Source organism: Ahaetulla prasina, chromosome 5 (assembly GCF_028640845.1).
Source record: "Ahaetulla prasina isolate Xishuangbanna chromosome 5, ASM2864084v1, whole genome shotgun sequence".
Lineage (NCBI taxonomy): Eukaryota > Metazoa > Chordata > Lepidosauria > Squamata > Colubridae > Ahaetulla > Ahaetulla prasina.
In genome coordinates, this window is record NC_080543.1 from 132,439,346 (window position 1) to 132,462,825 (window position 23,480).

The window sequence follows — 23,480 nt, forward strand, 5'->3', positions numbered from 1 at the left end:
AGAAGCAACAAACCCTGGAACCCCATCTTCCTCCTCCTCTGATTGGTGAGCATAAGTACCAGTGGAAGATATGCATAAGATATTTAATTTAATTTTTAAATTTAATTTAAATTTAATTAAATTAAATTTAAATTTAATTTAAATTTAATTAAATTTAATTTAAATTTAATTTAAATTTAATTAAATTTAATTTAAATTTAAATTAAATTTAATTAAATTTAATTTAAATTTTAATTTAATTTAATTTAATTTAATTTAATAATTAAATTTTAAAAAATAATTAAATAAATAAATAAATAAATATTTAATCTTATTAATCTTATTTTTAATCATTAATAATATTTATTAATATTCAATATTAATCATATTTAAACCTTCTTAATGAGCCAACAAGCTTGCTGTCTAACAAGCTATGTATTATGTATTATGTACACTGAGAGCATATGCACCAAGACAAATTCCTTGTGTGTCCAATCACACTTGGCCAATAAAATTCTATTCTATTCTATTCTATTCTCCAAAGCACCTGAGGGTAGAACAAGAAGCAACGGGTGGAAACTAATCAAGGAGAGAAGCAACCTAGAAATAAGGAGAAATTTCTTGACAGTTAGAACAATTAACCAGTGGAATGACTTGCCTCAAGAAGTTGTGAATGTTCTAGCACTGGAAACTTTTAAGAAGAGATTAGATAACTATTTGTCTGAAATGGTATAAGTTATCCTGCCTAAGCAGGGGGTTGGACTAGAAGACCTCTAATGTCCCTTCAACTCTGTTATTCTATTCTATTCTAATAAAATCTGCACTATATTTGATCAGCTGAGTTGATGTGCCTAAAAACAGAGGAGGCAGGGACTGTATTGGGTGTCAAGTGAAGTTTTTTTGGGGGAATCCTTGATTTCTATATGCACCATGTTGGGGATGTTGGAATTAATTAATATCTTAATTAAGATAGTGTGTTTAAATGCAAACACAATATCTTTGCCTGTTCTTGTCTTGACTTTACACTTGACTTGAGATTCCATTCCTCTTTCTTTCCTAGCAAATCAAATATTGGACAGGGAGAGATAAACTCCGATTTTCTTCCATCTTTTCCTGCCTTCTTCCCTTGTTGGTTTTGCACGACTGCAAAATTTTATACAACAAGACGTCGACCCCAAAGCTCTGGTGCCAAAATGCAGCGATTGCAAAGTCTGTCTGTAGCCTTTTCAAACAAGTATTTTCCCAGGAGGCAGATTAAAAAAACAAACAAAAAAAGATGAAATGTCAATAGCTCTTTTAATATCGAATTTGTCTACAAACTAGAAATCAATGGAACTTGAACACAAACCTATTTAATCCCATCAACTTCCACATAACTAACAACACAACGGCGACTTAAATGAATTACTTGATAAGGTCATCCCGAGTGGTAATTAACTTAAGCTCAATTGTTCAGTTTGGGTAATCAAAAAGAAAAAAAATAAAATCCTTTCAAATTGTTCTTTATCCCATCTTTCCATGCCGTTACCCTGCCAACAGATGATGATGATGATGATATTAAGTTTTTTAAAAAAAATATCTCAAACAAAAAGTCGTTTATAATTGGTTATTCAGGGGAAAGAAACAGACAGAAGTATCTCTCACACTGAAGAGAATGGTGAATTCACTGCTTTGGTGCCGATACCTCGAAGCATGTAGACATTCAAAGAACTGCTGGATTTGGGTGACAATGTATGTAGAGCTATAACAATATTACACTTTCAAGATGCTTTGTGTTGTATATAAAACATTCTTTAAAAGGAATATAACTTACGGGAGGTTTTGTATACGAAGGTTTTGCAATGTGACTTTCTCCAGATATGTAACTACTGAAAGTAAATTGTGTGAGTGTTTATACATATATATATATATACATACACAAACACACACACATACACACACAGCTCAAAGAAAGGGACACTTAAATATTCTTAGTCAGAGATGGATGCTGTAGTCAACATTCCTTATAGGACTAGTTAACAGACGGGAAGGGAAGGGAAGGGAAGGGAAGGGAAGGGAAGGAAAGGAAAGGAAAGGAAAGGAAAGGAAAGGAAAGGAAGTAAATGGATAAAGAAGGAGAGGAGAGGAGAGGAGAGGAGGAGAGGAGAGGAGAGGAGAGGAGAGGAGAGGAGGAAGAGACAGGAAGGGAAGGAAAGGAAAGGGAATGGAATGGAAGAAAAAGAAGGAAATGGAAGGGAAAAGGGTGGAAGGAAAAGGAAGGAAAGGAAAGGAGGAAGGAAAAAGGGAGGGATGGGAGGGAGGGGGAGGGGAAGGGAAAGGGAAAGGGAAAGGAGACTATTTTTTGGGATGAACCTGATATTGTAGCATAACTAAATAGGTAGTGCAGCGTGAAAGTTATAAAATAACAAGGCATACAAATTAGTCATTATTTATCTGATATTGAGCCACTTTGATTGATTGATATGCGACAGAATGTTGGGTCTTATTAACAGCATTTTACTTGGGAAGAGCGCAAGACAGATTCCTTGGTTTTAAAAGACATTGACTAAAGAGACTCATCAAGATTGTATTTTGCTTAAATTTTAGGCCCTACCTGGCAAATTCTCAGTACTAATAAAAACGCCACAAAAGAGTGTCCTTCAGCTTGATAAGGAGCACAATTCCCACATTTCCCTTGAAGGCAGAGTGGGCGCCTGGCATATACAATGCTCTAAAGCCATTTACAGCTTCATGTGGTTAAAGTTTGGTAGCACACATTCTTAAATTTGTGCACGGTGTTTACCCCTTTTATAGAAAGCTCTTTTCATGTCCCGGCATAGTTTTCTTACCATGGAGAAGACTCTGCCTTCTAGTTTTGAACTGAACAGAAGAGCAGATGGGAGGAAATATAATTTGGCCCGCTAGTCTGGGGGAAATGGTGAAGCCTTTGCCCCTAACATGATGTAGTCAGAAGTCCTCTGGCAGAAGAAATGCACCACACATTAAGAACATCCTCCACATTAAGAAGGGCACGGACCTCGAGGAAAAAGGAAGAATCTAACTTAATATCGGTTGCCCGTGGCACATTTCCAACGCAAGCCACATGAACGCCGGTATTTCTAAAATCTTTGTTTCCTCTCAAAAGGCAGCCGACTATAAGTGCATTTAGGTTAAGAAAGTTCACAGAAGACCATCAACTGAGTCCAGAGACAAAGTATCAGTCTGTAAAAACCAATTAGGAGAACATCTTTTTTTTAAAAAAAAAAAAGAAGAAAAAAGGGCAGTTGGATGAGATCAAAAGTTCAATAAAGCAGAACCGTGTTTCTCTACGATGAACAACCGAACTATTCTGTCCACTTGCAATGATGGAATTAATGCAAGGGATAACTGGTTGCCTGTACATTGAAACATGGCCTATTCTGAACAGACTCTCTTTAGATTATGGTTTATAATGATCTACCTGGGCAATTCAGATTCGACTGCTAAAATTTGCTTGTAAGAACATAGGAATGTAAATGTCACCTGTTTGCCCTCTGTAGCTCCTGCAAGGTGACCCCAAAAGACATGATTCATTCCAGCCACTATCCCTTCGGCATCTATCTCAATGAACACTAAACTGTTGTTGTTGTTGTTGGATTGTTAGCGGGGGGGGGAGGGAGGAAGGAAGGAAGGAGAGATAGATGAGGGAGGGAGGAAAGGAGGGAGTGACAAAGGAAACAAAGGAAGGAAGGAAGAAAAGACAGATGAAGGAAAGGAGGGAGGGAAGTGAGGGAGTGAGGAAGGAAGGAGAGGCAGCTGAGAAAGGAAAGGAGCGAGGGAGGGAGGGAAGGGAGGGACGGAGGGACGGAGGAAGGAAGGAAGGAAGGAAGGAGAGGCAGCTGAGGAAGGAAAGGAGTGAGGGAGGGAGGGAGGGAGGGAGGGAGGAGGAAGGAGGAAGGAAGGAAGGAAGGAAGGAAGGAAGGAAGGAAGGAAGGAGGAGGGAGGGAGGGAGGGAGGAAGGAAGGAAGGAGAGATAGATGAGGAAGGGAGGAAAGGAGGGTGACAAAGGAAACAAAGGAAGGAAGGAAAGACAGATGAAGGAAAGGAGGGAGGGAAGTGAGGGAGTGAGGAAGGAAGGAAGGAGAGGCAGCTGAGGAAGGAAAGGAAGGAAGGAAGGAAGGAAGGAAGGAAGGAAGGAAGGAAGGAAGGAAGGAAGGAAGGAAGGAAGGAAGGAAGGAAATGAGGGAGAGAGGTTGGGAGGGAGACAGATGAGGGAGGGAGGGAGGGAGGGAGAAATCGTGTGATATATATTTTCCTCTCCTGAACACTTTCTGAAAGTAAAGGCCCATTGTCACATTTAATTACATGCATACTCTAATTCTGTAACTTACATAATTGGATATATAGACAGGCACACAGGCGTCCACCCACATAAGAAATAGGCCGTCAATTTAATTCTAATAGCGTTCCATGACCAAGCAAGTAAAGTAAGTAGATTTTCATTGCTTTTACGGAAATTATGGGTTAAGGGTTTTTTTCCCAAGAATGATAATGAGCTACACAGTAGAAATGGATCGGTAACAAGCAGGAAAATGGGACTTTTATGTTTCTATACAGGGCCAAAATGAAAAGAAAGCCTGGTGCTTTCTTTCTTTTTTTTTCCTTTTCTTTTTTTTCTTCTTTTTTTCCTGTGAGCAACTTCAGTATCTTTTACACCTTCCAAAATATATCCCATCAAGTATTCATAATTCTGTAATTGAGACCCACCTACATGGCCTTTTCTGACTCTGGGATTTCATTATTCTAATTAGTGGTATAGGAAGCTTCAATAATATTTACAACAGGAACCCTGTTTCGCTGAATGAAAATGTACTTTTATAGGTGTCCGGTAATGTAACAGTCATTTCTCTTTAGAAGGAAAGACCGTGAGGTCTAGGAGCATGCATGGTTAAGAAAGGTTAATAATCGGAATTATTTTCAGCATATTCACATGCACTAATTCTCAGGCGGAAAACCATGACAGATGAAGTAATACTACATATCCGGAAAGGGAAGGGAAAGGAAGGGGGGATGGAAAGAGAACAGGGAAGGGAAGGGAAGAGAAGGGAAGGGAGGGAAAGGGAAGGGAAAAGAAAGGAAGGGAAGGGATGGGAAGAAAGGAAGGAAGGAAGGAAGGATGGGAAGAAAGGAAGGAAGGAAGGAAGGAAGGAAGGAAGGATGGGAAGAAAGGGAAGGGAAGGGATGGGATGGGATGGGATGGGATGGGAAGGAAAATAAAAGAAGGAGAGGAGAGGAGAGGAGAGGAGAAGAGAAGAGAAGAGAAGAGAAGAGAAGAGAAGAGAAGAGAAGAGAAGAGAAGAGAAGAGAAGAAAGGGAAAAGGAAAGGAAAGGAGTAAGGAAGGAAAGGAAAGGAAAGGAAAGGAAAGGAAAGGAAAGGAAAGGAAAGGAAAGGAAAGGAAAGGAAGAAGGAGAGAGAGGAGAGGAGAGGGAAGGAAAGGAAAGGGAAGGAATAGAAAGGAAAGGAAAGGAAAGGAAAGGAAAGGAAGAAAGGAAAGGAAAGGGAAGGGAAGGGAAGGAAAGGAAGGAGAGGAGAGGAGAGGAGAAGAAAGGAAAAAGGGAAAGGAGTAAGGAAAGGAAAGGAAAGGAAAGGAAGAAAGGAAAGGAAAGGAAAGGAAAGGAAAGGAAGAAAAAATGCAGTAAAAAGAAATAGAAAGAAACTTCAAACTTCAAGCCATAAGTGCATTTTCCTCCGTTTTTGCGCAAAAAGGGCCTTCCAATCAGCCATAAATGCAGATACGGTCCCAAGGCCCCTATTTTCGATAATCTCCTTTCTGCAGATTTCATATCAGCACAGGTAGGTGCCTAAATGAAACCAGCAGAAAGCCAAACAAATCTAAAAATAAAAACTAATTATTAACAAGGTGAAATTTTAAGCAGAAAATCAATGCACCTGTCCAACATCTGGGGCAAGCAAGGTTTTTTTTTTTGACTTGGCAGAATCCCCGTGTAACAATCCTTCCTTATCCAGAGTCAGAAGGAAATGTGTGGAAAAGAGACCTCTCCATTGAGATCCCACTGTGTTGGTTCAGCATGAGCGACGCAGCCATGCTGATCCTTCTAACCTTAGCTCGTTTGCGTTTGATTTTGGGGCTCCTGCGTTTTTCAAGGAACTATAATATAAATATTATATATTTATAATAAACTCCGCCGCCTTCGACATGACCTGAGTTGAACTCATAGAATCATCTGTTACAACGTCCTTCCTGTCGAAGACTACTTCAGCTTCAATCGCAACAATACACGAGCACACAATAGATTTAAGCTTAATGTGAACTGCTCCAATCTTGACTGCAGAAAATATGACTTCTGTAACAGAGTTGTTAATGCCTGGAATACACTACCTGACTCTGTGGTCTCTTCCCAAAATCCCCAAAGCTTTAACCAAAGACTATCTACTATTGACCTCACCCCATTCCTAAGAGGTCTGTAAGGGGTGTGCGTAAGAGCACAAGCGTGCCTACTGTTTTTTTTTTATTATTATTATTATTTATTTGCATTTATATCCCGCCCTTCTCCGAAGACTCAGGGCGGCTTACATTGTGTTAAGCAATAGTCTTCATCCATTTGTATATTATATACAAAGTCAACTTTATTGCCCCCAACAATCTGGGTCTTCATTTTACCTACCTTATAAAGGATGGAAGGCTGAGTCAACCTTGGGCCTGGTGGGACTTGAACCTGCAATAATTGCAAGCAGCTGCTGTTAATAACAGGCTGCATTAGTCTGTTGAGCCACCAGAGGCCCTGTTCCTGTCCTAATGTTCCCTTTGATTGTATCCAGTTTCGTATAGTTATTATTACATACTTATGCTTATATATATGCTTATATATCGTATAGGTATTTCACGTGATGGGTCGTACACGACTTCGCAACTAACAACAACAACATCTATGCCTGCAGTTTCTTTCTCCAACAATCCAATCCCATTCTTTTCTCCACAGTTCATTCATTTAGATGGAAAATGCAGAATGCTCATTGCGTGCAAACCCTAACATATAACAGCAAGGCAGCGTCTTACCTGACCTGGTTAGGGATAACCAACTTGGAGTGGATAAAGTTTCTTAGGTGGAGTCAGAACAAGGAGTTGACGGCTACTCTCATTTGGGGCACCGTGTGAATGAAAGAGAAGATGCTTTGTCCAAGGGGAAAAACCTAGAGGAGGAAGTAACGGTGAACAACATTTCACAGGTTGTGCTATTTTAGGAGGGGCTCCCAAATTAGGCCATACTCAAAGTGTCCACCACCAAATGGTAAAGGACATTGAGACCATCTCTCCACTGAAATGCTTTAACTCAGTGTTGGCAAACTTTTGATGAAGTGATGGCACACTTCATGCCGGAAGTGGCACGCGAAACCATCCCGCGAGGTATGCGCGGGCCCCGCTGGCCTTCGCTCATGCAGGACCGCCGATATCCAGAAGAGCGGCGGTCCATCATACATGTGTGAGCCGGCACCCGAAAACCCAGATACCAGCATGGACGCGCACCCGATGAACAGCTGGCCATCGCGCATGCGTGCAACGTCAACCCGGAAGTTCGGGTGCCGGCCTGCGCATGCATGATGGAACGCCTCTTTTGCGAGGTTTTTTTTTTTATTATTTATTTACATTTATATCCCGCCCTTCTCCGAAGACTCAGGGCGGCTTACAGTGTGTAAGGCAATAGTTTCATCCTATTTGTATATTTATGTACAAAGTCAACTTATTGCCCCCACAACAATCTGGGTCCACCCAGATTGAGTTCCACCACTCCCGCGCGCAACAGCCAGTGGACCGGCATGTGTGTGATCACAGGAATGAGGAATGGGAGCCAGCGAGGCCGCACATTCTTTGCGGGATGGTTTCATGTGCCACTTCCGGCACGCGTCTCATAGGTTCACCGACACTGCTTTAACTTAACTTTAACTTTAACTTTAAGGTTGACTCAGCCTTCCATCCTTTATAAGGTAGGTAAAATGAGGACCCAGATTGTTGGGGGCAATATGTTGACTTTGTATATAAATATACAAATAGGATGAAGACTATTGCTTGACATAGTGTAAGCTGCCCTGAGTCTTCGAAGAAGGGTGGGATATAAATGCAAATTAAAAAAAAAACCTGAAAGATTCAGGATTATTATTATTATTATTATTATTATTATTATTATTATTATTATTATTATTATTATTATTATTATTATTTTTACAGAGAGGAGATAGGGCACAATGGCATTTGAAAGGACCTATGGTTATTGGAGTTCCTCAGGTTGTAAATTACAGATTACAGATTCACAGAGTTGGAAGGGACCTTGCAGGTCATCTAGTCCAACCCCCTGCCCAAGCAGGGGACCCTACATCTGCTTCTACCTAGGATCGAACTCACAAACTCCTGAGGCCACAGCACCCACCGTATATGAATCAGGTATGGCCAAAGAGGAGTGGGTACTCATTGACTAACTGAACCTAGACAACCATGACCTTCTCATTTTTCAAAATTGGAAATCTTGGAAATTATGAAGAACATCTCCTTGCTTATGAAGTAGAATTTCCAAGGTCCTTGGTCAAAGCTGTTGATGAATGCCACCCTCCTGATGGAGAATCATGTCAAAAGCCTAGATTTCAAGAATCTCTTTTATTTCTTTTATTTTTATTTTTATTTATTTTGTCACACAGTATATATAAGCATAAGCATGAAATAACTATACAATATATAAGCATGTATATGAGTATAAGTATGTAATGACTATATTAATTGGATATAACGAAAGGAAACAACAGGACAGGAACGGTAGGCACGCTTGTGCTCTTATGCACGCCCCTTACAGACCTCTTAGGAATGGGGTGAGGTCAATAGTAGATAGTCTTTGGTTAAAGCTTTGGGGATTTTGGGAAGAGACCACAGAGTCAGGTAGCATTAATTCCAAGCATTAACAACTCTGTTACTGAAGTCATATTTTCTGCAATCAAGATTGGAGCAGTTCACATTAAGCTTAAATCTATTGTGTGCTCGTGTATTGTTGCAATTGAAGCTGAAGTAGTCTTCGACAGGAAGGACAAGAATTGTCCTTCTTGGTTTTCTTGGTTTTCCTGCAACCAAGCTCAAAGAACACCAAAACATCTACCCTCTCAACCCGGACTGCCTACTATAAGCTCTACTATAGGATTTCAGGATTTGTGGCCTTTGCTTTTTCAAAGAACTTCCAAAGTAATATGGAAGAAGAGAGCCTTTCCTGTAGGTGTAAATGAATAGAAAGGAAAGGGCAGCAGGGCGACCTGCAGATTCAAAATCAAGATCCCATTAGCTAAGTGGTGAAATCCAATTTTGTTTTACTACCGGTTCTGTGGGCCTGGCTTGGTGGATGTGGGAGGGGAAGGATACTGCAAAATCCCCATTCCCTCCCCACTCTGGGGCCAGCCAGAGGTGGTATTTGCTGGTTCTCTGAATTATTCAAATTTTCTGCTACCGGTTCTCCGAACTGCTCAAAATTCCTGCTACCGCTTCTTCAGTGCCTGTCAGAACCTGCTGGATTTCACCCCTGCAGACTTCAGAGGATAATTAGAACTGCAGAAAAAATAATTGCTACCAACCTGCCTTCCACTGAGGACCTGTATATTGCACGAATCAAGAAGAGGGCTGTGAAAATATTTACAGATCCCTCACATCCTGGACATAAACTGTTTCAACTCCTACCCTTAAAACAACACTACAGAGCACTGCACACCAGAACAACTAGACACAAGAACAGTTTTTTCCCGAGGGCCATCACTCTGCTAAACAAATAATTCCCTCAACACTGTCAAACTATTGACTAAATCTGCACTACTATTAATCTTCTCATCGTTCCCATCACTCATCTCTTTCCACTTATGACTGTATGACTGTAACTTTGTTGCTGGCAATCCTTATGATTTATATTGATATACTGACCATCAATTGTGTTGTAAATGTTGTACCTTGATGAAGGTATCTTTTCTTTTATGTACACTGAGAGCATATGCACCAAGACAAATTCCTTGTGTGTCCAATCACACTTGGCCAATAAAAAATTCTATTCTATTCTATTCTATTCTATTCTATTCTATTCTATTCTATTCTATTCTATTCTATTCTATTCTATTCCCTTCCCTTCCCTTCCCTTCCCTTCCCTTCCCTTCCCTTCCCTTCCCTCCTCTCCTCTCCTCTCCTCTCCTCTATTCTATTCTATTCTATTCTATTCTATTCTATTCTATTCTATTCGCCTCATGGGTTTAAATGGTTCGTCACATTTTGCTCATAAAAATCCAGGGGAATCGTACTTAAAAGATCAAGATGGACAATTCACGGCCAACGATCATAGACCTTTCATACCTTTGCAGGGCAATACAGTTTAATAGGGTCACCTAAACTCTTTAACTGGAAGTGGCAGCCCGTGGAGCGCTAATGAACTGAAGCATATCCATGAATTCTGGAAACTGAATCCTGAGGGTTAAAGTTTGCATATTTGGTCTTTTTCTCTCCCTTCTTCTGTCATGCTGAACCACTTTGCTTGGCTGGGTTTTTTGTTTTTTTTTTCCTTCCAAGTGGCGGATAGATTTCTTTTTTAAAAAAATGCACAGTTGGCATGATGCATTTGTAGGTTTCATTGATTTCAGTAGTAGAAACTAAAATAGCAACGATTCCTTTACTTTTAAAAATATATATATATATCAGAAAGGTTAACCATAGCTGAACTGTGTCTCTTTCTTTTCGGATTCTGGGTAGCAGAGCGATATCTCCCCTCATGTAGCTTTTCTCTTGACCCAAAACTGCAAAAATCCACTAATTTAACACCATACTGCCAAAGGAAGGGAGGAATCGCATGTCAAAAAAAATAAGGAAAACGTAGGTTTCTGCCACAAAATTCCTCCAGTTAAGTTTCTGCACAAGGAACTGTTCTGTCCCTAATCCAGGGGTGAAATCAGTGGTGGGATTCAAATAATTTAACAACCGGTTCTCTGCCTTAATGATTTCTTCCAACAACCAGTTCACCAAACTGCTCAGAAAGTTAACAACCGGTTCTCCCGAAGTGGTGCGAACTGGCTGAATCCCACCACTGAGTGAAATCCAGCAGGTTCTGACAGGTTCTGGAGAACCGGTGGCGGAAATTTTAAGCAGTTTGGAGAACCAGCAAATACCACCTCTGGCTGGCCCCAGAGTGGGGTGGGAACGGAGATTTTGCAATATCCTTCCCCCAGGAGTGGGAAGGGAATGGAGATTTTGCAATATCCTTCCCCCTGGAGCGGGGAGGGAATGGAGATTTTGCAGTATCCTTCCCTTGCCACACCCACCAAGCCACACCATGCCCACCAAGCCACGCCCACAAAACTGGTAGTAAAAAAATAATTGGATTTTGCCACTGCCCTAATTGACAACATTAGATTTTTGACTTTATCGGAACCTAAAACTCCAAATTCTCAACTCTACAAACAGGGAAAAAAATCTGGAAACTGAGTCCAAAAACTCAAGTTTATTGCAGCTGTTCCAGTTGGAAACTGGAATGGATATGGAAATTAGGAATGCAAAACCTTGGCTTCTCAGGTCAGTTAAGAATTCTTTGCAAATGGTATAACGTGTGTGTGTGTGTGTGTGTGTGTGTGTGTGTGTGTTTGTGTGTGTGTGTTTTAATGGAAAGGTTACTTTGCCTATACAGATTATAGATGCAGGAATCAGTCAATAAATACTGTAGCTTAATGGCTTCACACTAAAAGTTAGATTTTAGGGATCAGGGAGAAGCTTGTTTCTTGTTTTTTTTAATATATTTATTTATTTGTTTTCAATTTATGTCAACTGGAAATCCCTTATAGTCTTCTAGTAGAAACAAAGAACAAAAGAAAACAAAAAATAACTTATGATTTGTAGTTTTGAGGATATGCTTTATGTGACCAATAGTTTTGCTTTAGTTTGGCAAGATTCTGTCTAAAGGTGAGGAATAATAAAGAAATCTACATGGAAGAATGGTTTTGGAGATAAAATTGGAAGCTTCCTTTCCCCTTTCTTCCTTTCTTTCTTTCTAACTTTATTAGTTGTCATGTTTTGTAAAAGTTTTTTTTTTTAATCACAAAATACAAAAAACTGCAAACAGAAAGAGAACAACTATGGCAAAAGGAAGCAAAAATAGTACTAATAGTAATATGATTTATATTGATATATTGATCATCAATTGTGTTGTAAATGTTGTACCTTGATGAACGTATCTTTTCTTTTATGTACACTGAGAGCATATGCACCAAGACAAATTCCTTGTGTGTCCAATCACACTTGGCCAATAAAATTCTATTCTATATGCATATTTATTTATTAGAACTCTTGTTTTCCAATGAAACTCTCAATTAATTCAGTTTCATGTGGGTATACATAGAGAGTTAAATGGATTTCTTCGTTTCAGTTTCTTCATTAATCACAAACACCTTGACTGATAACTCTTCCCATGTGCATAGAGATTTTTTTTTTTTTTATCATAAGTAAGTCTCCAAATTTGTTGTTCAAATCCTTTGAGGAAGGATGAAAGAACAGATGAATATTTGGTGTATTCTTAGAAGCTCCGTAAAGACGTCCTTAATGTCCTTAATGTTTGGTTTCATCATAGAGATAACTAAACTGTCATTTTAGTATATACAAATTTAGTTTGGCTAGTAACAAAGTTACATGCTGAGCTATTAAAATGACATGAAAATATTTTCAACATTATTAGCAGAAAAACAAACATTTCTTAGTGACACTGGTTGTGCTTTGCTACATAAATTGAAAGTTCCTTTTATATTTGGGGTTATTACTATTTTTCAAGATAATACGTACAGTAGTGGCCAAAATTGTGGAAACCTTTTGGGAAAAGTGTATTTTTTGAGGTTTGATGGCTAATAACACCACTTTTTTTTTTTTTTTGAGTTTCAAGATAATCCTATTCCACTGCTGGAATGGCCTGGGAATAGCCCAAACCTTAACCCAACTGAAAATCTATCGAGCCGACTAAAGAAACTGGTTAGTCAGAAGCGACCCAGCAATAAAACCCAGTTAATAGAAGCAATCATTCAATCTTGGTTTCCCTTTAGAACAGCTGCAGAACTAAAAGATTTGGTTCACTCCATGGGGAGACATTGTAAGGCCGTCATTCACGCTAAAGATTACCCAACTAAGGATTAACTGACATGGGGATCATTTCTGTATATCACATTTTTTCCTATGGTGATCATTTTTGTATATGTCATTTTTTCTACGTGTTTCATTTTTTTCTTCTTTATAATGTAACTGCTATTCTAATAGCAAATCCTTCTTAAAAGTTATGGCATTACATTCTTGATTAAATTATCTTTCCATTGATATATCATTTTATGGCACTACTACTACAAAAAAAGTGTTGCTACTAGCCAGTTTTAGAACATATACTTTTCCCAAAAGGTTTCCATAATTGTAGCCACTATTGTAAAAAAAAACAAAAAAACTAGCAGACAAAACATATAAGGACAAGAACCGACATTAGCTAAGAGCAGGAAAGTTGAAGAAATATAGTGGAGTTGAACAAGAGCAAAACTCAAGAACAAATTCATTCGATGCTAGAATCCAGCAGAGACAGCCAGCAAATGCCACCTCTGCAAAGAAGCTGCAGAAACCAAGGATAATTTGTCCCGAAGGTGCTATTTCAAGAGGCAACTAGACCTTCTGGTTTTTCTTTGAAGACGTTTCGCTTCTTATCCAAGAAGCTTCTTCAGCTCTTCATCCCATGAATTTTTGTTTATAACTGGACAGTAGAAACATGCAAGATTATTTTTCGTTTTTCCTTTGAAAGATCTCTTCTAAAATACTGTATACAGGTCACCCTCGACTTTCAACAGTTCATTTAATGATCAGTCAAAGCAATGGTGAGTTTCAAAAGTGGTGGCTTGGTGGGCGTGGCATGACTTGGTGGGCGTGACTTGGTGGGCGTGGCAGGGGAAGGATACTGTAAAATCTCCATTCCCACCCCACTCCAGGGGAAGGTTGCTGCAAAATCCCCATTTCTTCCCAATCAGCTGGGACTCGGGGGGGCAGAGAATAGATGGGGGCGGGGCCAGACTGAATTTTTATTACCGGTTCTCTGAACTATTCAAAATTTCTGCTACCAGTTCTGCAGAACTAGTCAGAACCTGCAGAAACTCACCTCTGATTCAAAGTTACAATGGCACTGACTTATGGTCTCTTCCCCCCCCCCCCAATCCAGTCAGAACTGAAGAAGCTTCTTGGATGAGAAGCAAAATATCTTTAAAGAAAAACCAGAAAGTCCAGTTGCCTCTTGAAAAAGCACCTTTGGGACAATCATGACCTGGATGACTGAGAATCTCCATAGATATTTAGCTATGCCAAGGGTCATTTGGTTAGCTGCTGGAAGACAATCACACAAGGTGATACAGGGAGCACCTTGTGGCTCCCATGTGATACCTCTCCTGCGCAGTCTGCACTGGCTCCCAGTGATCTTCCGGGTCCAATTCAAGGTGCTTGTTATCACCTTCAAAGCACTCCATGGCTTAGGACCAGCGTATTTACGGGACCGCCTACTGCCACCAGTAGCCTCACACCGACCAGTGCGCTCTCACAGAGAGGGCCTCCTCTGGATACCGTTAGCCAAACAATGTCGGCTGGCAACCTCCAGGGGGAGGGCCTTCTCTGTGGGGGCTCCCGCCCTCTTGAACGAGCTGCCTCCGGGGCTTCGTCAACTCCCCGACCTCCGGACCTTCCGCCGTGAACTGAAGACGCTGTTGTTTCGACATGCAGGACTAGCTTGAACATAGTTTTAATCTAGGGTTTTTAAATTAGGGGTTTTAAACAGGGTTTTAAATTGTATTTAAAATTTTTAGGCCATTATCGAATCAGTTTTTTAAATAGTTTTTAATTTGTATTGTATGTATTTTGTCTTTTTACTGGCTGTGAACTGCCTTGAGTCCTTCAGGAGAAGGGTGGTATACAAATATAATAAATAATAATAATAATAATAATAATAATAATAATAATAATAATAATAATAATAATAATAATAATAATAATAATAATAATAATAATAATAATAATAATAACCACTGAGTACAAACAACGACACGAAAAAGCAGCAACAATGGCGGATTGGAGTATCTGCAGAAATAATATTTTCCTGCAGTCACGAAATGGTGGGACCACAAAATAGCGAGTATCATAGAAAATGAAGAAGCTAATGTTCTCTAGGACTTTAGAATTTAAACGGACAAGCCCCTTGCCACATAACACCCTGGATAATGAACAGATAATGAGCAGAACAGGGAGAAAACAGTAGAAAAGAAACAACTGGAGAAAATCACAAAATACCCCACTCAAAAAGCCCCCAATGACCTTGTTTTGAAAGATAATGTTAGAACTATTGGATATTTTGGAATAATGTAACTAAAAACAAATAGCAAGCTGCATTGATCTTCGAAAATGCAAAGAATGCTTTTGACAGTTCGAACTGGAGGTTTTTTTTTCTTCTTTAAGGTTATGGAACATCAGATCTTTGTCAGAGTTTTATAAAATGAGCGAAAATGATTTACATCTCATAGACAGTACGAATAATCATTAATGAAGATTTAACAAAACCATGTAAGATACAAAAAAAAAACCAAGACAAATTGCTCCCTGCCTCCCCTCTCTTATTTATTTTAGTTCTTGAAATGTTAGACATTCAAACCAAAATGAGAAGATCAAAGGTGTAAAGATTAAGAAAGAGTTGTACAAATTTTTGCAGATGACCTGGTTTTGATTTTGGCAGAGTCTTTAAGAAAATTGAACTTTTAATGAGCAAATTAAAATAATGTGGATCATTAGCAGGCTTTTAAATTAATAAACAAAAGACAAAGATGTTAACAAAAGATATGAAGTTTTAAGACCAAAGAGAACAAATAAATAAAACAGATTTCAAGACTGAGAAGGTAAATTATTTGGGCAGAACTATGACAAATATGAATTGTATGTTATTTCAAAATAATTGTGCTAAGACGTGGAATGAAGTTAAAAACAAAACACTTTTTTATCATGTTATACATAGATTTATCATGTTGTACATAGATGTACAAGTAAAAAAGCCAAAATATTTTGGATACATGCATTAATTAAAAAAAAATTAAACGTTAAAGTATAATTGAAACCAGAGACTTTTCTTTTAGAACTAATGGAAAAGCTACTAGAAAAAAGAACACCGTTTTTATACACGAATATTGCAGAGAGGTTATTAAATGCTCAAAAGAGGGAAAGCTCAACGATACTCACAACACAAAATGATTGATGAAGAAAACAGAGCTTGTGAAGGTGACTCAATTAACCTGTTTGATTAGAGGAAAAACAACAATATCCACATTGTTGGTCAACTGGAAATCCCTTACATCCTCTTTTAATAGAAAACAAAACAAACCAAGAAACACTGCTGATTTGTGGTTTTGAGGCTATGCTTTATTGTACTGGTAGTTTGCTTTAGTTTGGCAAGATTCTGTCTATAGGTAAGGAATGATAAAGAAATCTACACGGAAGAATCACAATGGGTCTTTTATTGGTTTTGGAGATTGATAAAATTAGAAGCGTCTTTCTTTCTTTCTTTCTTTCTTTCTTTCTTTCTTTCTTTCTTTCTTTCTTTCTTTCGTACTTTATTAGTTGTTATGTTTTGTAAAGGTTTAATTAATAAAAAATGCAAAAAAAAAATCACAAAATACAAAAATCTGCTGACAAAAATAGAATGAGCATGGCAATGCAAAAATAGTACTAATAGCAATATGCACCTGGCGGGCAATCCCAAAACATCTGGAGCACCTCTTGAATACCATTGACATTGACGAAATCACCATCAGTCAATTGCAAAAGGCAGCTTTACTTGGAACAGCTTACATTCTTGCGAGGATACCTCGAACATTAGCATTAAACAACAGCATCTGCCTAGCCTGCGTCCTTAGATAGATAAAAATGTGTAACCCTTTTCAATATCTGTCTGACTGCGTGACCAACTATAAGAATAATACATTTACAGAAGAAAACAGAAATTCTATTATAAGTATTAAAGGAAAGCTATTTTTATTAGCTGCCTAGAACTACACTGAAGAATAAGAGTTTAAGGTATCTATTCATATTCATAGTACCCCAAGGCTCTGTTTTAGGCCCAGTACTCTTTGACATTTTCATCAATGACTTGGACAAGGGGATAGATGGGGAACTCGTCAAATTTGTAGATGACACCAAGCTGGCACAAATAACCAACATTCCAGAAGATAGGCTCAAGATACAGAAGGATCTTGACAGACTTGAACATTGGGCGCTATCTAACAAAATGAAATTCAACAGTGAAAAAAGTAAGGTTTTATATTTTGGCAAAAAAAAAAATGCACAGGTACTGTATATGTGGTACCTTGGTCAATAGTAGTAACTGTGAGAGGGATCTTGGAGTCCTAGTGGTCAACCATTTAGATATGAGCCAGCAGTGTGCAGCAGCTGCTAAAAAAGCCAACACAATTCTGGGCTGCATAAACAGAGGGATAGAATCAAGATCATGTGAAGTATTAATACCACTTTATAATGCCTTGGTTAGGCCACACTTGGATCCAATTTTGGTTGCCACAATGTAAAAAAAGATGTTGAGACTCTAGAAAGAGTGCAGAGAAGAGCAACAAAGATGATTAGGGGACTGGAGGATAAAACATATGAAGAACGGTTGCAGGAACTGGGTATGTCTAGTTTAATGAAAAGAAGGACTAGGGGAGACATGATAGCAGTCTTCCAATATCTCAGGGGTTGCCACAAAGAAGAGGGAGTCGGGCTGTTCTCCAAAGCACCTGAGGGTAGAACAAGAATCAATGGGTGGAAACTAATCAAGGAGAGAAGCAACTTAGAACTAAGGATAAAATTCCTGACAGTGAGAACAATTAATAAGTGGAACAACTTGCCTTCAGAAATTGTGAATGCTCCAACACTGGAAATTTTTAAGAAGTTGTTGGATAACCATTTGTCTGAAGTGGTGTAGGGTTTCCTGCCTGGGCAGGGGGTTGGACTAGAAGACCTCCATGCTCCCTCCCAACTCTGTTGTTGTTGTTGTTGTTATTGTTGTTGTTGTTATTATATTGTTCAAGACTAAAGACATCAAGTCAATATCTTAATCACTGAAAGAACCTGAAGAAAGGTCTCAGTGAAATAGATAGCCACCTAAATCAAATGCGTGTATTTATTTAATTTATTAAATAAATAATTATTAAATTAGACAGGAAGAGCAACTTCACCTTGAGCCCTGATTTCGGCAAGAATTAAATTAGTTAAAAATATTTTCCCTGTGCTGTTGGGGCACACACACCCCACACCCCCTGGCCCCATTTTGGGCCTAGGCCCCATTTCAACAAAGCCTTGTTGAAAATGTCCAGACCAAATGTCTAATTTCTAATGTTGGATTTTTCCCCTTACCAGAGGGAGCCCCCTTGTGGAGTACTGTGAAGCCATTACCATGGCAACTTCACTGTGCTGCACAATAGAAGCCATTTTAAGGCAGTACAGTAGAAGCCATGTTAAGGCACAACATGATATATCTTAACAGAACACACACACCAATGGATGATAGAGGTGTATTACCCCCACAGTATTTGTTTCCAGAGAGTAAGTCATCTGTGTACCAAGTTTGGTTGAAATTGCTCGAGGTGTTTGAGAGTTATGCTGGAACATACACACAGACACAAAAATCGTACATAAATAAATAATAAGAATAATAAGAAAAAAAGAAAAAGGAAATAAATACTACCTCTTCCAGGGAAGTCACTCTGTCTCTCTTGGGCAATATTTACAAATAAGGCCACAAGAAAATGTCAAGCTGAACAATTTCCCTGAAAGATAGAATAGAATAGAATAGAATAGAATAGAATAGAATAGAATAGAATAGAATAGAATAGAATAGAATAGAATTCTTTATTGGCCAAGTGTGATTGAACACACAAGGAATTTGTCTTGGTACATACGCTCTTGGTATACATCAAAGAAAAGATAGATTAATAAACATAAGGAAGCTGCTTAGCAAAGCCAGTGTATCAGAGAGAATTGAGGCAATGAGGTTGGGGTTTTTTTTAAAAAAAAATTCATAAAGGAGTAGGCAGAAGCTTTCTACAGAAAGTGAAGCTAACTTAAAGTGAGCATGCTTGCTTATTACACAAGACTTTTGTCACTGTAATTATGTTTTCATTTCCAACCGTTCTCTTTCCCTGCATTGGGCTACCTGCCAAGATTTATCAAAAGCACCTTTATTTTATTTTATTTTTTTGAAAAAAACGAAAAACAAAACAAACCAGTGTTTCTTGGAGAGGAGATATTCCTGAGTTTTTCTGCTTCCTTTTTAAAGCCAACTCTCATCGGGTGAAATGAAAAATAGGTTTGGATTTAATTGTAATGTATAAACAGTTCTTCCCAAGGATTCTGAGCTAAGTTAAGGAGGAGTCCTTTACACCCTAGTTGTCGCCGGTTGCAGGGGGCTAAGCTCATCTCTGTTTCAAGACCATTTCCATGGTGAGTGGAACAGAGCTCTGTTACCTTCCCATCAAAGTGATACCTCTTGTGATGACCTTGGACAAGGCACGGAAGCAACACAGCCAGCTGATAGTTCGAACTCCCCTTCATCGCTCCAACTTTCCCCCAAACGCTCCCACGTTTATGGAAAGTCCCGGAGCAAAACACTCACACAAACATCCTCCAGCAGCCTCAGATCATGGGGCTGCTACGAAGGTCGTAAGTGTGCAAAAACGGCCCTAAGTCACTTTTGTCACTTTGAATGGTCACTAAATGAACTGTTGTAGATCAAGGGCTACCTGGATTTTACAGTATTTTAGAAGAGATCTTTCAAAGGAAAACCAAGAATAATCTTGCATGTTTTGAACTGCATATATTGAACTGCAAACAAGGGCATACAGCACTTTTGCCAGAACAATTCCTGAATGCAGCTCATCTAACTGGAACCCACACTGCCTATCGGACATTAATACAATCGAACAAGTCCAGAGATATTTCACAAGAAGAGTCCTTGACTCCTCTGCTCGTGACAAAATACCTTATGCCACCAGACTCAAAATTTTGGGCTTAGAACTTCACCATCTTCGGTCTGACCTAAGCATAGTACATAAAATCACCTCCTGCAATGTCCTACCAGCCAATGAATACTTCAGCTTCAACCAAAACAATACAAGAGAACACAATAGATACAAACTCATGGTAAACCGATCCAAATTAGACTGCAGAAAATATGACTTCAGTAACAGAGTGGTCAATGTCTGGAAGGCACTCCCTGACTCTATGGTTTCTTCCCCAAATCCCCAAAACTTTCAACCTTAGACTATCTACTGTTGAGCTCACCCCATTCCTAAGAGGTCTGTGTATAAGTGCACCAGCATGTCTTCTGTCCCTGTCCTAATGTTTTCTTCTATTCCTATCCTTTTCATGTATTTATAATTATGTTTACACTTGTATTTGTCATAAAATACATGCTTGATGAAATAAAATAATAATAAATAAATGTTTATAGATCACTGTCCAGTTGTAAACAGAGATTCATTGTGTGAAAGGGCCCAGGGATGGGATGGTGGGGGAGGGATGTCTTTTCTGGCATGTATCACTTGGAAACGAAATAAAGAATGTGATTGTCTCTGCAACCTATCTAAAACAAATGCCAAAGGAACATCTTAAATACTCTACATATTGCATTCCTGACATGATCACCCAAAGGAAGCCAACTATGTGTTTGCTGATGAATGTGCTACAGTTCTCACTGTGCTGGAGGCCAAAAAAAACCCCCAACCCTTAGTTCTAATTAATCACCAATTAATAGAAAGCTTAAAATATATTTCTGCTTTAATTATACATATAGCTTCTCATTAAGCAAGGCTTAATTAATCAATTTTTAAAAAAACACATTCTAAGGACGGTGACTCATTCTGCACACAACAAGCCGAAATGACTAACAGGGATGCAAAAGTGAGCTCCCACCCCCATTCAACCGGTTTTTTCCCCATCCTTGCTTGGAAGACAACGGGCGAAACACACAACCCCACACAACCCCACACACAGCAATATAGGCAGGCACAGCTGGTAGGCTTAATTTAGCTGGCTTTGGAAAGGAAGTGGTTGGTACCTCTAGAAATTAATCAGCACTGAAGCTCGTAAAAGGCAGCGTCAATCAATATCAGAGACAGGTTTCGAAGAAAGGTTGAATGAAGGCCTGCTGGAACAGTCCATGTTCCTCTGCAAGCTACTTCAGATTTATCTCCAGAACTGATGATGATGATGATGATGATGATGATGATGATGATGATTTCCATTGGATATAGTGTTGTGTCTGCGCCCCCTGAGCCGGGCCCCCTGCCAGAAAGTGACTTGGAAAGTGAGGGGGAAGGGCCATCAGGACTTACCTCGGGAGCACCGGCTTCCCTGGCTCAGCTCCAGGAGCCAGAGGCAGGCCAGGTGGAGGAGATAATGAGGCCTCCATCCCCTGACTCTTCCCCCCCAGGCCATGTCTCCAGATGCAGCTGATGGCAATCAGGCCTGGCTGGACCCTAGGTTTCGTAGGCAGGAAAGGCGGGAAAAACAGAAGCAGAGGTGGGGCAGGTCTAGGAAGTGCTGAGTCATGGAGCCACACCCCACAGGATATAAAAGCAGCAAGGGCTGCTATGCCTCTTCATAGCAGGCAAATCAACTGCTTAACTAGAGCTGAAGTACTGTTTGTTCCTGGGTGACTCATCGGCATCAAGGGAGATAACAGAGACACTTGGCAGACACTCGCTAGTTTGCTGCCAGAGCTGATAGTGCTGGCTAATTAAGCCATCGCTCGGACGGAGGCGAATGGGGACAGAACATATAGATTGAGGAACTAAAAATAAGTCCAAGTATATGTATCCTTTATCAAAGATGGCTTCATCAATGCTTTTAGACCAGGGGCATCAAACTCAAGGCCCGTGGGCCGAATCCGGCTCACAGGTGCTTAGATCTGGCCCAAAGAGCCACCTTGGAAACAGCGAAGTATTGGCCCACAGTGCCTCTGTCAGTGAAAATGGAGCTTGGGAGAGCCACGTGCCACGCTCCTGAGCTCCGTTTCCACTGGCAGAGGGTTGCAGAAGGCATCGCTGCCAAAAATGGAGCTCGGGAGCCTGTTTTTGCTGGCAGAGCGCTCGGGGCCTTACAAGCACTCCCAAACACAAGTGACATCGAGCTGGTCATTCTCCCCCCCGGTGCCCCCCAAGGTCAAACACAACCCTGATGCAGCCCTCAATGAAATCAAGTTTGGCATCCCTGTTTTAGATTGTTCCCGGCAAAAACAATAGCAGTAGCACTTAGACTTATATTCCGCTTCATCGTGGGTTACAGCCCTCTCTAAGTGGTTTTACAGAGTCAGCATATTATGCCTTAACAATCTGGGTCTTCATTTTGCCAATCTCGGAAGGATGGAAGGCTGAATCCACCTTGAGCTGGTCCAGGATCGAACTCCAGACTGTAGGCAGAGTTTTGCCTGCAATGCTGCATTCTAACCACTATGTCACCAGACCAATGTTGGTTTTCAACCAAAGTTTTGCAGAAATCTTGGTATAGTTTAGAAGATGATTTGGAAAGGAAGGTGTCCAGAAGGTCAATTACATTTCTAGAAGGTCAATTACATTTCTAGGAGGTCAATTATATTTCTATGTCCAGAAGCAAAATTTGCTAGATGAGGTGAAAGTTTGCTATGCTATGCTATGCTATGCTATGCTATGCTATGCTATGCTATGCTATGCTATGCTATGCTATGCTATGCTATGTTATGCTACGCTTGGCAACCTTGAAGCATGTAGAGTGAATTGACACAGATAACAGTAAAGCTCAGAGGACCTAGAAAATATCCTGCCTGATCTGTGTCTGTCTCTAGAAAATTGCCTAGAATCCTGTCCAAAACACACAGACCCAACAGTGAGAAATAGAATATATAAAAAATATCACAATGGAACATAGAAAGAGTGCCAGTTAAGTCTGCCATAAAAACACAAGAAACTCCATAGAAGCAAGACTGAATCTTCCATTACTTGTGACGTCTAAATCGCCTGGATCTTAACCTCTGTTCCTGACTCAAGAGTGTACTTTTACAACTTACACAAGTTTCCAAAGTCTACAACTTTGATTTTATAATGAACTATTTTATAATTTATCGGAACATCAATTATATCCACGAACCCCTTTTTCTTATTACATTTATCTCGACTCTGCCACTCTGCCACTGATAGTATAACAAGTAAAAAGAACAAAATGGATTCACTTTACTTATTCCAAGATAAACAAACTAGCCAGTAAGGTAAAGGTTAAAGGTTCCCCTCGCACATATGTGCTAGTCGTTCCCAACTCTAGGGGGCGGTGCTCATCTCCATATCAAAGCCGAAGAGCCAGCGCTGCCCAAAGACGTCTCCGTGGTCATGTGGCCAGCATGACTAAACATCAACAGTGCACGGAACGCTGTTACCTTCCCACCAAAGGTGGTCCCTATTT

At 39.6% G+C, this 23,480-nt stretch overlaps 1 protein-coding gene across 3 annotated transcripts in view; it reads right to left on the minus strand.

Moving 5' to 3' along the window:
• PCDH17 (protocadherin 17) overlaps positions 1-23,480 on the minus strand; it is a 256,063-nt gene that overhangs the window by 128,054 nt on the left and 104,529 nt on the right. The gene's annotated exons all lie outside the window — the stretch shown is intronic.